The sequence below is a fragment of the Platalea leucorodia genome (genome assembly GCF_965183815.1).
Source record: "Platalea leucorodia genome assembly, chromosome: 12".
In the NCBI taxonomy this organism is placed as follows: Eukaryota; Metazoa; Chordata; class Aves; order Pelecaniformes; family Threskiornithidae; genus Platalea; species Platalea leucorodia.
Genome location: NC_138834.1, coordinates 4,339,319 through 4,352,510, shown reverse-complemented (window position 1 = coordinate 4,352,510; position 13,192 = coordinate 4,339,319).

The following is a 13,192-nucleotide window of genomic DNA, read 5'->3' as shown; positions in this document are numbered from 1 at the left end:
TCCTTGAACATAGTGACTACACACAAAATTATAATGTCTACAAAAAGGCAGAATTACTTTCTTTTAGCTTTAGCCATCCAAAACAGGCATGAATCTTGATGATTAGTTTAGAAGAATCTGTTGCTGATGGAAAGAAACCAGCACCTGCAGAATGCAACCATCCTATCAATACTTAGGATGGGAAAGAATATCCTCTAGATATGGCATATACTACCCCCACTGACGAAGTCCAGATAACTAGTTTAGATCAAACTCCTAACTTTTAGGTAGCAGAGACTGGGTGAGATGATTCACACTTACTAAGGCACAGGATGATTTGGTGCAATGCTCACAATCATTAATTCTTCTTAAAATTAACAGCTACCATGAGCTGAATTTTCCCTTTTGTTTCCTACTCTCATCCCTGAAAACTCTGAAAAAAAGATTTCTCTTCCTTGGTACTTTTAGTGAACTATATTTCTCCCTTGGGACATCTTTAATCTGCTTACAAGGAGGTTAGTAGGAGTAAGAGCCACAGCACAGCACTATGCAGACTTTGAAAACAAGAACTTCTTTACACCCACGTGAGCACCCACAGTTCCCCCTTCCTAGTGAATATAAACTAATGGTACATTTTGTCTCTTCATTACCTTATTTTTTGGTATTGAACCTATACCTCCTGGCTGAGCTCTCTCACCATGAAACCACTGCATGTAAAAGTCAGGTGTGTTATTTTAAAATACGAATGGCCACAACCCCTGCACGTTGTGCCAAGCTCAGGGCTATCGCTATGGATCTGGCATGCTCCACCAGGAATTGGTACTGTGATACTCCCTCTGGTCCTGTATTCCAGGAGGGCTCAGGCAGGGGTGGTACCCAGCTGCTCACCCGCCTATGTCCAGAAGACAGAACTGTGAGGATCTGGAAACTAAGTGGTCAAAGAATGATTTCAGGCCTATCCAGGGTTAGACATACGCTAAAGAAATTACGCAGACTGAAGCTGAGCATTTAGGTGCCCAAATCTCTCTAAAACTTGGTTGGGGCACATGAATGTTTCTTTTGACAGCCCTTAATCCTCACTTACTGTCTTGGCTTAACCCCAGCCAGCAACTAAGCACCGTGCAGCCACTCGCTCGCCCTCCCCTTCCCGGTGGGATGGGGGAGAGAATCGGAAGGGTGAAAGTGAGAAAACTCATGGATAAGAACAGTTTAATAATTGAAATAAAACAACAACAACAGCAGCAACAACAACAATAATAATAGTGAAAAGGAAAACAACAAAAAAAAGAACAAACACCCAGGAAAAACAAGCGATGCAACTGCTCACCACCCACCAACGACACCAAGCCCGTCCCTGAGCAGCGATCACTGCCCCCCGGCCAACTCCCCCCAGTTTCTATACTGGGCATGACGCCATACGGTATGGAACAGCCCTGGGGCCAGTCTGGGCCAGCTGTCCTGGCTGTGCCCCCTCCCAGCTCCTTGTGCACCGGGCAGGGCAGGGCAAGCTGAAAAGTCTTTGACTTAGTGTAAGCACTGCTTAGCAACAACTCAAACATCAGTGTGTTATCAACGTTATTGTCATCCTAAATCCAAAACACAGCACTCTGCCAGCTACTAGGAAGAAAATTATATCAGCCGAAACCAGGCCACTTACTCTTCCTAATTTTGTGTCTGCTGCAGCCATGACCACAGCAGTATCTGAGTGTTGTTTATGTGCCTCATGTGAATTCTGTCTCTCTTCTTTGTTCCAGAAGGAATCCATGTAATAAGTATAAAAATTTAAATACATACATAGATCTGTATACATATATGCATATGTATATGGACCAGTGAAACTAGTAACCAAGATGTTTGACTCCTGCAGCCAGGAGATGGGTGTTTTCATCACAGACATCAAAAGAAATATATGAAGGAGGTGGGGATGACAATAAAGCTGATAAGTCAAAGGATATTGCAAAAGATGTTGCAAGAGATGGAAAGACATATTTTACATACTGTGCTGCATTACAAATGATGCAGTCCACATAAAACACCCTAGAGAGAACTCAGAATATACTACGTGGCTAGATTTCTTAGGGCCACTTCAGCAGGATAGTGTAAATTGGCACAGCTCCACTGACTTGAATTGATCTGGGCAAATAAATTGCAACAAAAAAGACACCAAAAGAAAACCTAATGAGCCCTCAGTCATTTCATTCAGTTGTGTCTAGAAACATGGTGATGCTTCCGAAGTGTTGCTTGAAATGCATTAGTGATAGTGGTAAAGCCGTTTGTACTAGACTCATTTAACACGTATCTGCACAACTCAAGTCAGTGAAGCCATGTACATAAGTACATCGTCTGCTTGATAGGATATATTATAATATCAAATATATTTAATAGTACATCTATATTTGATACCTGCAAGAGCAATGCAGTGGGTAGCACCATGGATCAGAATTCAGTCCAGAACAGATTTTAAATACAATGGAGTTACTACATCTTCAAATTACTGCTACTGAGATCAGGATCTCTACTACCATATTGATCACCATGCTTTCTCACCGAAGTCCACGTGGAAATCCATTGAGCAGGATCATTTGTAACATGGTCCATCAGGCTATGATTTGACATTTTAAAAGTTAACCAAACCAGAATTTTATAAAGTCATTGTCTGCAAATATTCCAAGGGAAGTGAGTGAAATGGTGACGGATGTTTTGCATTTAGGTAGATACAAACGTTATTTAACATAACATAAAAAGTGTGAGAATGGTTTAAATTCAATTGCAAAATTAATTATTGGGGTTTTTAAATTGCAAAGCACCATTTGGGCTTTAACGAATCTTCAAAATAAAGAAAATAACTCAGGTATTTATTGTTTTGCTTCAATTTACATTGGTGCTATAAATAGCTGACAAGAAATGATGACAAATAAGCTATTGTCACCCTTTGGGAGTTTATTAGGTCATTTGTGAGAGCGTTGAATAGAGTCATTTGTTGCCCTCAGGTGTTTGAGAGTCTCTTTACCCTTGGGAAAGGAATTTAACAAAGGAGTGTATTTCAAAGAAGGCACTCTGTGTTTTCCACCCTTTTTCTGAAGTGTTTTCAAACACACTCCAAGCTAAAAATTCTCAGAAGTGAGAAAAGGAGGTATATATCAGACGACCCCTGAAGCAGCTGACAATCCCAGGGAGCAGAAGATAGGGTCAGATTCTAGATGCTTGAATCCCAAATACATTTTCACCCTAGGAGGCCCTGATTTATTTTTGCCCCACCCACTGGGTGCAAACTTTGAAATGCACAATACAAAAGCGTTGGACTAATGCCCTACTTGCATTTTTTTATTTGGCTGAAATGTGACATGTCTTGTTTTTTGTCTGCTTCCAAAAACACTGGGCAGGTCTTTTGTTACAAAAAGACATTGCATCTGCCTTAATCTATATATCTTCTTAATTAAATAAAGGATTAGCATTTGTTTAGGCTATAATGAAACAGATTGTCGGGCAATATCAATGTAGCCATCATAATGAATCTGATAAACAGATTTAAGGAAAAAAATAACTACAGTTTTAATTATCTAGGTAGCATCTAGGCAGCTATCTGGTCCAAAAGGAATGGTCCAGACAATTCCTCCAGTGGAAAGAAGGGTAAAAATGAAGCCAAGGGGAAAGAAAAATGGGAGTGAATCTGTGTGTGTATTTTCTTTCTTTTTTATTTCCCTGAACAGTAGCAATGAAATTTAGCTCATGATTCCTATCTAAAATGCACGGAGTAAGCAGTTTTAGCATCACCCATCTTGTATTTAGTTCAGGAGGTGCTATCAGGTGAATTCACTAGCTCATTATTTCTGCTTAATTAAGGCACTTAGAGATGAAAATCTGTGGAAATTAAAAGGTTGGTAGTGACAATGGTGAAATAACAACACAGTCTGAGTAGCGCAAATTTGCCATACGGAAGTCCTGAATGCAACAACAGCAGTTGATGGAGATCAGGTAATAAACAAGATTGTTGTTTTATTTTTCCTTGAAGGCTATTGCTGATGAGTCCAAGGCAAGATTGATCATCTTTCCTTCAGGAAAAGCATCCTCCCTGTAGAAATTTTGCTTAAAATAACTTTTATTTGTAGTGTCCATCAGAGAAGTGAGTCAGACAGAAATAAGGAAACCACAGGCTAAAAAAAATAGTGTAAAAACCTGATTTTGATTAGGGAGCTGTCACAAGGACAGTAGTTAAGACTAGTGTCACAGGCATCTTTGGCTGAAATAGGGGCAAATGCACTCCGGAGATTCATTGATTGGGCCAGGGATATGTAAAATGATAAAAAGTAGAATTCAGCATGAATTTTTCTTCATTAATCATAAAGGATAAATCTTAAGAATTAGTTTTCAAATTAATGTTGATCAATCTTCTGGCATCATAGCTCTATCCTTCACTCTCTGTTTGCCACCAGCAGTACAGAAAAACTACAAATGGCTCAGAGATTTTTATACTTTGGTATTAGGACTGATTTGTATTTCTTGCTCTGTACAACCAGATGTTGCGTTTGTCACTATAAGACCATAAACCTGGATTTGGTGGGAGCCATTAAAAACTTGAAGTTTAGAAAAATTTCGTGTCCTTCTAAAAAAAAAATCACTTCTTTAAACATGTGCTTAACGACTTCTAAGGGCTGGAAGCTGGTGCTTTTTATCTTACTGGGAGACTGGAAGATTTCACTGTGTTTTTATAGCATCTGCCAGTCTCCTATCCATAGCACAGTGTCAGGCAGGAGTTAAGTCTATGTTTGACAATGAGAAAAACAGAACAAAGCAATGTGAAAGAGAACCTGTTTTCAAAACATCTTTCTGTGTTCTGGATGGGGTTTTGTTTCCCTTGACAGAAGTCTGAATGCAGTGGGCATTTCTGGCTTACATTTTTGGGAGCTGACTATTGCCTGTCTGTGTGTACATAACACATAGCAAAACACTGTCTGTGCTCTCACTGCGCGCTGGCGGGCAGGGATTTGTACATTCCCAACGCCCTTCGGAGCTGGTTACAGAGGTTCCCAGACCATCTCAGAGATGGTCCTGCAGATTTGGTCGCTGTATAATTCTTCTGTCACTGAAAAGACCCACTTCAAGCATTTTATAGCTACAATAGAAACTACCAAAATATTACAAACTTTGCACCCGAGTTTAGCAGCTCGGGTCTCGATGCAGTAAAGATGCCTGGCTCTTGGCCAAAGTTCCCCTGCCCAGTAAGTAAGACTCAGGAGGAGTCCCAAATAGCCAGCACATTGAGCCAGCCTAACATCTGCATGCTGGACTTGAATCCCTCTGTCCCCTTCTTCGCATTTATAGATGGATGCAGGCTTGAATCAGTAAGGAAAGCTCTGCAGAGTAACAGTAATTCCCCCACCACGTTGCCTGAAGTGCATGCACCAGCACATGCCATGGAGGAGGCTACGGTCCTGCTTTCCACCACTCTCAGAAATTATTTCCTGGCTTTACTCAGGGCTGCAAGAGTGTACTGTCATCCACTTAGGCTCCACTTGAACCCTCTCTCAAGTGAATGACCTCCAGCTCTTGTCTTCAACTAGTGGTGTCTGTCCTTTTTGATCATACAAGTCATGTAGATTTTTCAAAGGCAGAGCTGATGCTTATGGCCCCTCTTCTCTCTTGCTTTCTCATTTCTTGACTGGACTCACAGTTCACAGGTAATTCATGCAAATAAGCCCCTGCATGCTCGAAAGATGCCCAAGATGAAGAATGGCTGAGGTTAGGCTGCCCCTATGGGAATAATTCATGTGCCCCGCATATCTTTTGCTTAGGCTGAATTTGAGAGCGCATAGAAATGATCTTGTCGGTGGGTGAATGTTCTGACTGTGACTGCTGCTTATTCCTGGCTGCCTGGTACTCTCTCTTTTACGGGCCTTTCCGTATCTTGCCCGTGTTATCATGGATGTAACCCACAGGCTGCGTGCATCTGACCTGGAGAGACTTGTTTTCTCCTAAGCTGCCTCTTTGGTGCAAAGAACCTGATCAGTTTTGTGAAGACAGTTTTGTGCTGGGAAAGTGCAAAAGACTGACCTGGAGTGCCTGAGGAAATCTATAATCAAAAAGTTCAGTCCGTATGAAATTAGACACCTTCAAGAATAGGCACCATCGAAGCAGGAGATTCCAGTATCGGTTTGGTGTTCAAGTTCTACATTGTACACTATAAGCACACAGAGCCTGTTCCTCCACGCACTTCAATTGAAAGTTTGTCACGTAAGCCATTTAGGTAATTAAAATCCATGTGTTTATTTCTGGAGTGCTTAGAATAAATTAGGAGCTCTGCAGAAACCTGCCAGCGTCCCACTGGATGAAGCCCTGCCTGCTGTTGGTTACCAAAATGATTCAAGTATTAAGGTAGGGAAATTTAAAATCAGTTGCTCATCTAGAGCAAAATTATCTCAGTTGTGAGAGTTGATTCCCATCAGACTCCAGATAATAACTCTTGCTAGTTCCCCTGTTATTGATATCTGTGTCAGTAATTCAAGCACACAAATGAAAGACTGAACTAATATGAAACCCACACTAGTGACAGAGTAAGCAGTCCGAAACTTATTCAGATCCTGAACTGAAACGCATCTTCGGTACCTGAGGTTACATCCGTACTTTGGAAGCACCTAAAAGAAACCCCATTCCAATTCTTTCTCATTCTAATCACCACTACCTTCCCAACACAACCACCACCAAGAAACCAGCTGCCGTTCCTGTAGGGGCATCAGCACACCAGGGCAGCCTCTGTTAACGTGGCTCTGTGCCTTCTGCTCCCAGGCCCTTCGTGGCTCTGGTTTAGCAGATTGCCTCACTCGTGTGCCCTGAGAGGAAGGTCTAGGCTGGAACGTTTCATAATGAAACAATGCACTCATTTTTTCTTTCTCATGCAATCTTTGCATCACTTTACTATGTGGTGCTCGTTTTTAATTTATTTTACATGTAGGAGAAACATCTTTACATAGTGACAAATGTGCGTCCTTTAAATATGCAGCAGTAAAGATTGAGCCCTATTAATTTTAACTTACTGTATTATATATCAGTTTATTGTGATTGATTAAATGAGAGATGCTAAAATAAGATTTAAGGAACAGGTTTAAAATTTAAATTAAACCTTCATTATTTTGCTGTTCAATAATTTAAAATGACAGCCTTAAATATGGAGCAATGCATTTAATTTCCAAGGTACTTACTAGACTGTTTGGAATGAAGTTAAGTGCTAAAACACCACTGAAATATTCATGTTGTCGTAGAGAGGGTGCAATACAAGATGACAAAAGTGACTTCAGGTCTTGACAATCAAATATAGGAGGAAAAGATACGAAACTCTTATTAATGTTGTTGACGTAATCTAGCAAAATTTCTGAAAACTATGGATCCTTGAAGAAAGTCTGCAACTGCTGGCCAGGATCTTAAAGCATTCATCTATATGGAATCCCACAGAATTGGGGGTGGGTCAATAGAGGCTTAAGCGTCCATCAGTGTTTTGATATCATCGCAACACTGAATTCACAAGCACACTAACTAAAACCTGTTGCCTTTATAGGCAGCTTGTGATAGATTCACTGAAACTGTGAAAACAGACTTGTGTCTTTGCTTATGTAGACTGCAAATAATAATACTTTCGCCAATGCTTCCTCTTCGTGCAAGTGCTGTATGAAGTATACCTTCTATACCTGCTATATGAAGTATCCAAGCAAGCCAAGTTTTCAAGAGCACAACAGTCAGTCTTCAGAGTTATATTTTATCTGGATCACTTACATGAATGAAGCAGTAGACTATGAGTAAATACTGCCACTTGTGGAAAGAAGTACATGTTTATATGCAACACCCTTTGAAAAAGGTCAGGGAGCACCAAATGTTCATATTTTATTTTGAAAAAGGTCAGGGAGCACCAAATGTTCATATTTTATTTTCCACTACAATAAAGACAGTCACCTTCATGCAATGAAATGTTCAGATTAAATAAACTGCTATGGAAACAGAATATGGGGTGTGTGGTTTGGTTGGTGCAGCTACCCAGGTGTAGAAGACGTGTAGAAACGTGTTTGGTACTTAGGTGTGCTCTTCCCCTCCTTTCAGCCCTGCAGACCAGACTCTCTATTTGTAGGGAGCCAGGAGAAAAGTGCTTTTTCTAATACCTTACTACTATACTGAGGAATTTACTCTGCACTTTTGTAACTAAGAATAGCACTTGTGGATTTGTGTTCTTGGCTCTCGTGAGAGTGACCAAGAACTTTACCCATCTTTCAGAAGAAATTCTTGGAATAGCATATTGAAATTGTTAATTCACTTGCTTAGATAGTCCTCTAGATTGTGACTGTGGGTCTGATATTGTGCACAAAGGAGTAGCCACGCTGGCCTCCGTCTCAGTAGCAGTGACGCCAATAGACAAATGCAATGCTGTGGTCGTGCCTAAGTGCTGTGCTGCAAGGTCCCTCATTCTCATGCACAGCGCTGAAAGAGGTTTCAGTGAAAACAGTTCAAAAATGATTTTGCAACTTAAGAAAACATACTTCAGCAATTACCATTTCCTTTACTGTGAAACCAAATTCACTGTACATTACAGCTTTAAAGCTGAGATCTAAGGTTCAGATCGACTCTTTAATCCTGACTGTGGCTTCGGGTACTTCCTGATATTTATGAGAAATGCTCCAGGCCTGCAGCTGGGCTTTGAACAAAAAAATAATGAACTTCGTTGACTGTGAAGAAAGTTCTACACTATTTTAAAGAAAGTTAAGCTGTGACATTTTTTAATCCAACACTAAATCACATAACCCAAATTCTCTGCATAATTCAGGGATGTTCAGAGCAATAAAAAGACAATTAGATCAAACTGGGTTGCTAAAGGAGCTGAAATCAATCTATCTAAACCTGAGAACTCTTGCTAGTCTCTCTACTGAAATACCTCCCATTGCTTTTTGGAATAATACAGTATTTTACTGTATAATACATAAATCAAAAGACTGTTTCGGTTCTATTGTAACGTACTCCATACCCTAATTCACCATCTCCTCTTACTACTTAAAAAATATAGATAATAAAGGACAGGACCACATCTTACAGAATTTTGTACTTATTTATACAATACGCTTTACAAATCTAATTATAGTGTTAACTTCTGGAGGCCTTGTTCCTGTCTGTTTAATGTGACCTCTCCGTTTAATGTGGCTATTTATTGAGAACTTATGTCAAACTACTTCTTGCTCACTTCGCTCAGGATTTGGATACAAACTAAATGTCAGCTAGGACTGATGTGAATTTGTAATGGGCAGAAATTAACAGAAAATAGAGCTAAGTAGATACAGCACAGGAAATTTTGGCAGTGATATGCTGGTTTGTAAATAAGAGGCCACTTTCTCTTCAGGAAAAGAAGGCTCAGTCTGACAAAACAGGGCTTGGAATGAGCAGTGATGATAACTGCAGTGATTAGATACCCTGGTAAACAGGGAGCACGTGAAACAGAAAAACAGAAACAGATTCCAAGAACAGAGTGAGGGATGTTTTAAGAGAAGTGTTACAAAGAATAAGGGCTCAGACAAAAGAAGTAAGGATCTGAAGGAAAAACAGAAATTAGGGGTGAAAAAAAAAATAGACTAGAGAACAGCAGAGGAAATACAAAGTTGAAAAATATATTTTTCCCTCTTCCTGAGAGAAAATGCTGGCGTTATATTTGCTATGCAGTGAGTTGGGTATTACCTCCTTAGTAGCAATTTTTTTCTATAACATGCCTTTTGCTTTCTGTTTTGGTATGTAAATACTTGTTTCCCTGCCCACCATACTCTACCCAAGGTAGTAAGTAAACCAGGCTCCACTGTGCAAGCAGATCAGTTCCTCTATCCCAAGCATACTTACAGTAAATTAAATGTGACATTAAAAACTTGCATTGGGAAGAAGCAGGACTGTTAGCTCATCAGAGATTATTTCGGATAGTAAGTCAGTCTTTAAAACCTTGCTTGTCTCACTTTAGAAAAAAACTAATTAAGAATGTAAAAACACTGTGGTCCAGATTCGTGAATACTTAAGACCTAACCACAGGAACTTGAATTTTAAAGTTTATTTTTGAGCAATTGCCATTTGAAACTTTTTAACAAATATTTAATAAGATTCAGGAGCAACACGTTGGGCTTTTTAAAATCTAGCCTCACATATGAATTGCTGAGTTGTGTTGTGAAGTCTTCCTTATTTTTTGTTGCTTCATCACAGCAGACGATACTTTTTATTCTGGTATCTTGAGGTATTGCCTTTTCTGGGGCTAGAACAAAAAGAGCTATTGATAGCTGGACTTGGTGTTACAAGACAGACATGAAGGTAAGAGTTCAACTTACATTGCTAGGAGTTTGCCATACACTTAAACATTACACTAAAGGTACTGAAGGGAGCATTTTCTTCACTGGGTGCGTTGGAATCACGTATTTATTTACCATTCAGAATCCCAAAGTGCTGCTAACTACACAAGTTAACAGCTGTCTGCTAGTACAGTTCCTGGCTCCCACCTCCTCAGGCATCTTTTTCCTGTTTATACTTGTACATCAAATGGGCCTTTGGAAAAATCCCTGATTTTCTTTTGTTCTGTTTTCTTTGTTCTGTTTCCATGCGGTCTTTTCCCCTTTGGAGATGACATGTATGGGAAATGGCTTATTGTAGCAACAGGAGACAGAAGGCAAAAACAATTGCATCATGGGTAAAACAAACATCAAAGCAAAGTGCAAGCCAAGGAGCTGTGAAAAAATTATGTCATATGTGATATTTTGATGTATTGAAGTCCAGCATTGGTAGTTTTTTTGGCAACACAGAAAAAATAAAATGCAAACAGTTACCATTTTCAAAATCTTGTTTTTCTCAGTGTTTCTGAGGAAGCAGCCAGGACTAAGGACATGATGCACCTGTTGCGACTGGTGCGTTGCCATTTCCACGTTCCCTCTGACGGAGAAAGTTCACTAAGCCTACCTGTAGAGTCACAGTTTTAACTGGGCTTGAATTGCTCAAAAAAAAAAAAAAAAGGCAAGTCTGAAAGACTCTGAAAACCAAATTGGAACCTATCTTTCATTAAGTACTAATTAACTGTCTGACAACCCACGTATAAAAATGAGGGTGCTTACTGTTGATGTTTATTTTCACTTTGTAAGGAGTTGCTGTAGGTAGCCAGCCTGATGAAGTACTTTTGACAACTCCCATCTAAAGATAATTAAGTTCTGCAGTGAAATGTAAGGAATTTGGCATAAAAAAAATAAACATGAAGTACAGCTGATGTTTTAAATGAATAAACAAACATAACTATTTCCAATACACACATTCTGCTTTCTCATGATTTACATAACGTAAATGACTTTGACAACATCTTTATATTCTGTTTAACTTTAAATACTGCTGAGCCAAGAAAATCTGCATATTGTGTTTCTGCAGCTTTAACCCTCTGACCCACCGGAGAGTTCTGCAGGCTACAGAGCAATAAAAGTTCCCACTGTGGGTGAAGAGCCCATGGCAAGCAGTAATCAGTGATCTCAAAAGCACTGAACATGCCCCATCTAAGTGTACGTACTGAGTTGGTTAAATATTTATCCAGATTTGTATGTGAATAATAAAAATCACACACTAAAAGTACTTCAGCTGTCTTTAAGCGGTGATATCCACACTTCCATAGTTCGAAAGCTCTTCTTTTTAACTTGTGAAAGAGAATCTGGCTTCCTAAGTGGATTGCTATGCTGACATCAATGAGAAGCACGACAAAACTGGCTTTAGGGAAAACCTGACAATCTCAATCGAACAAAAAGATATATTTGTATTATTTATGGTAAGTATTACTGTTAACACCGGCACCCATTTCTACCTGCAACAACAGAGAACAAGGAAAAGGAACCTTGTCCTCTATTCACTGCAGGTACCTGAAAAATTGTAAATAACCTTATGGGATCAGACTGGTCTTTTATAAAGGCAAGGTTTTAATTAGATGATGTTATCTCTTGTCCCTTGAAGTCAGTGTCTCCAGATGCATCACAGCCATCTCATCTTTAAGCAAAGGCACGCTTAAAAACAACAGAAATGTGCATTTGAGCCTCGGTGCTGCCTAGACACCCTGTCCTTCCACAGAAGCGTGGAAATGCTTGCCTAGAGTTAATTCCCACTTAAGGCCGCTTACTTCCAAGTCACAAGATTTGCTAGTTCTGTTGTGAAGTATCCAAAATGCAAGTTGTGATTCTCTGTAACAATCATAGCAATTGAATGAGCCTTGGTACTTAGAAAAAGGCACTTTTTTCCTTCTGTTTGATTGCTAGTCTGCTGAAGAACAGATCTCAATGGAAGGATGGTTGCTTCATGGTTGAGCTGTTGATGCTTGATCGGATCGTGTCGAGTCACTCCTGCCGGCCGCTTCCATGCTGTGCACGTCGTGTCCCGCGCCAGCCGTTTCTGCCTGCCTTCTGTACGTCTCTGGAAAAGAGCAAGAAGTTTAAGCGGCATCGTTGTAAATGTTGCTGACAAACGCAGCCCTTCGCCGAGGCAACTTAGAGAGTTTTATTTCTTGTTTTATTGCTCCACCTTCTGGTTAACTGAAATTTATTTTTCAAGCAAGAAGTGGGATAAGGAGGAAAGCGTTTTTAGCGGGAAAATTCTCCTCTCGCGAAGGTGACAAACATCATTCAAAAGCCCGGTTCTGCCCAGGGGCGCGACCCCAGGGCGGGCGGCAGCGGGGGCGGCGGAGCCCGAGGGGCCCCTCTCTGCCCGGGGCTGCCCGGGGGTGGCGGGGGAGGACCCCCGGGCCCCCCGTGTGGAGAGCAGTGCAACTGGCTGAAGCGGCCCGCGCCACTTTCAGCTGCCGCCCGGAGAAGCGAGCGCCGAGCGCCGGGCGGGCGGGCGGGAAAAGGCGCCGCGCTTCGGCCGCGCCTTCGGCACCCTTCGGCACCCTTCGGCACCCTTCGGCACCCTTCGGCCGCGCTCGGCCCTCGGGAGCCAATCGGAGGGGAGCGGGCGTTCCCGCCTTGCGCCGCTAGCGCGTGCCGCCCGGGAGGCGTGCGCCTGCGCGCGGCGCCGTCGGCCTGAGGGGCGGGCGGTGACTGCGAGGCGAGCGGCGCGGCGGGCCCGGTGCCCGGGGGAGCGGCCTGCGGGCACCTTCGGCTGCCAGAGCGGCTGCTGACCCCCGCGGGAACAAAGTCCTGTGGCGTCGTGAAGCGGACGGCCTGCTGTGTATCGCCGGCGCGGGAGCAGAGTCGCT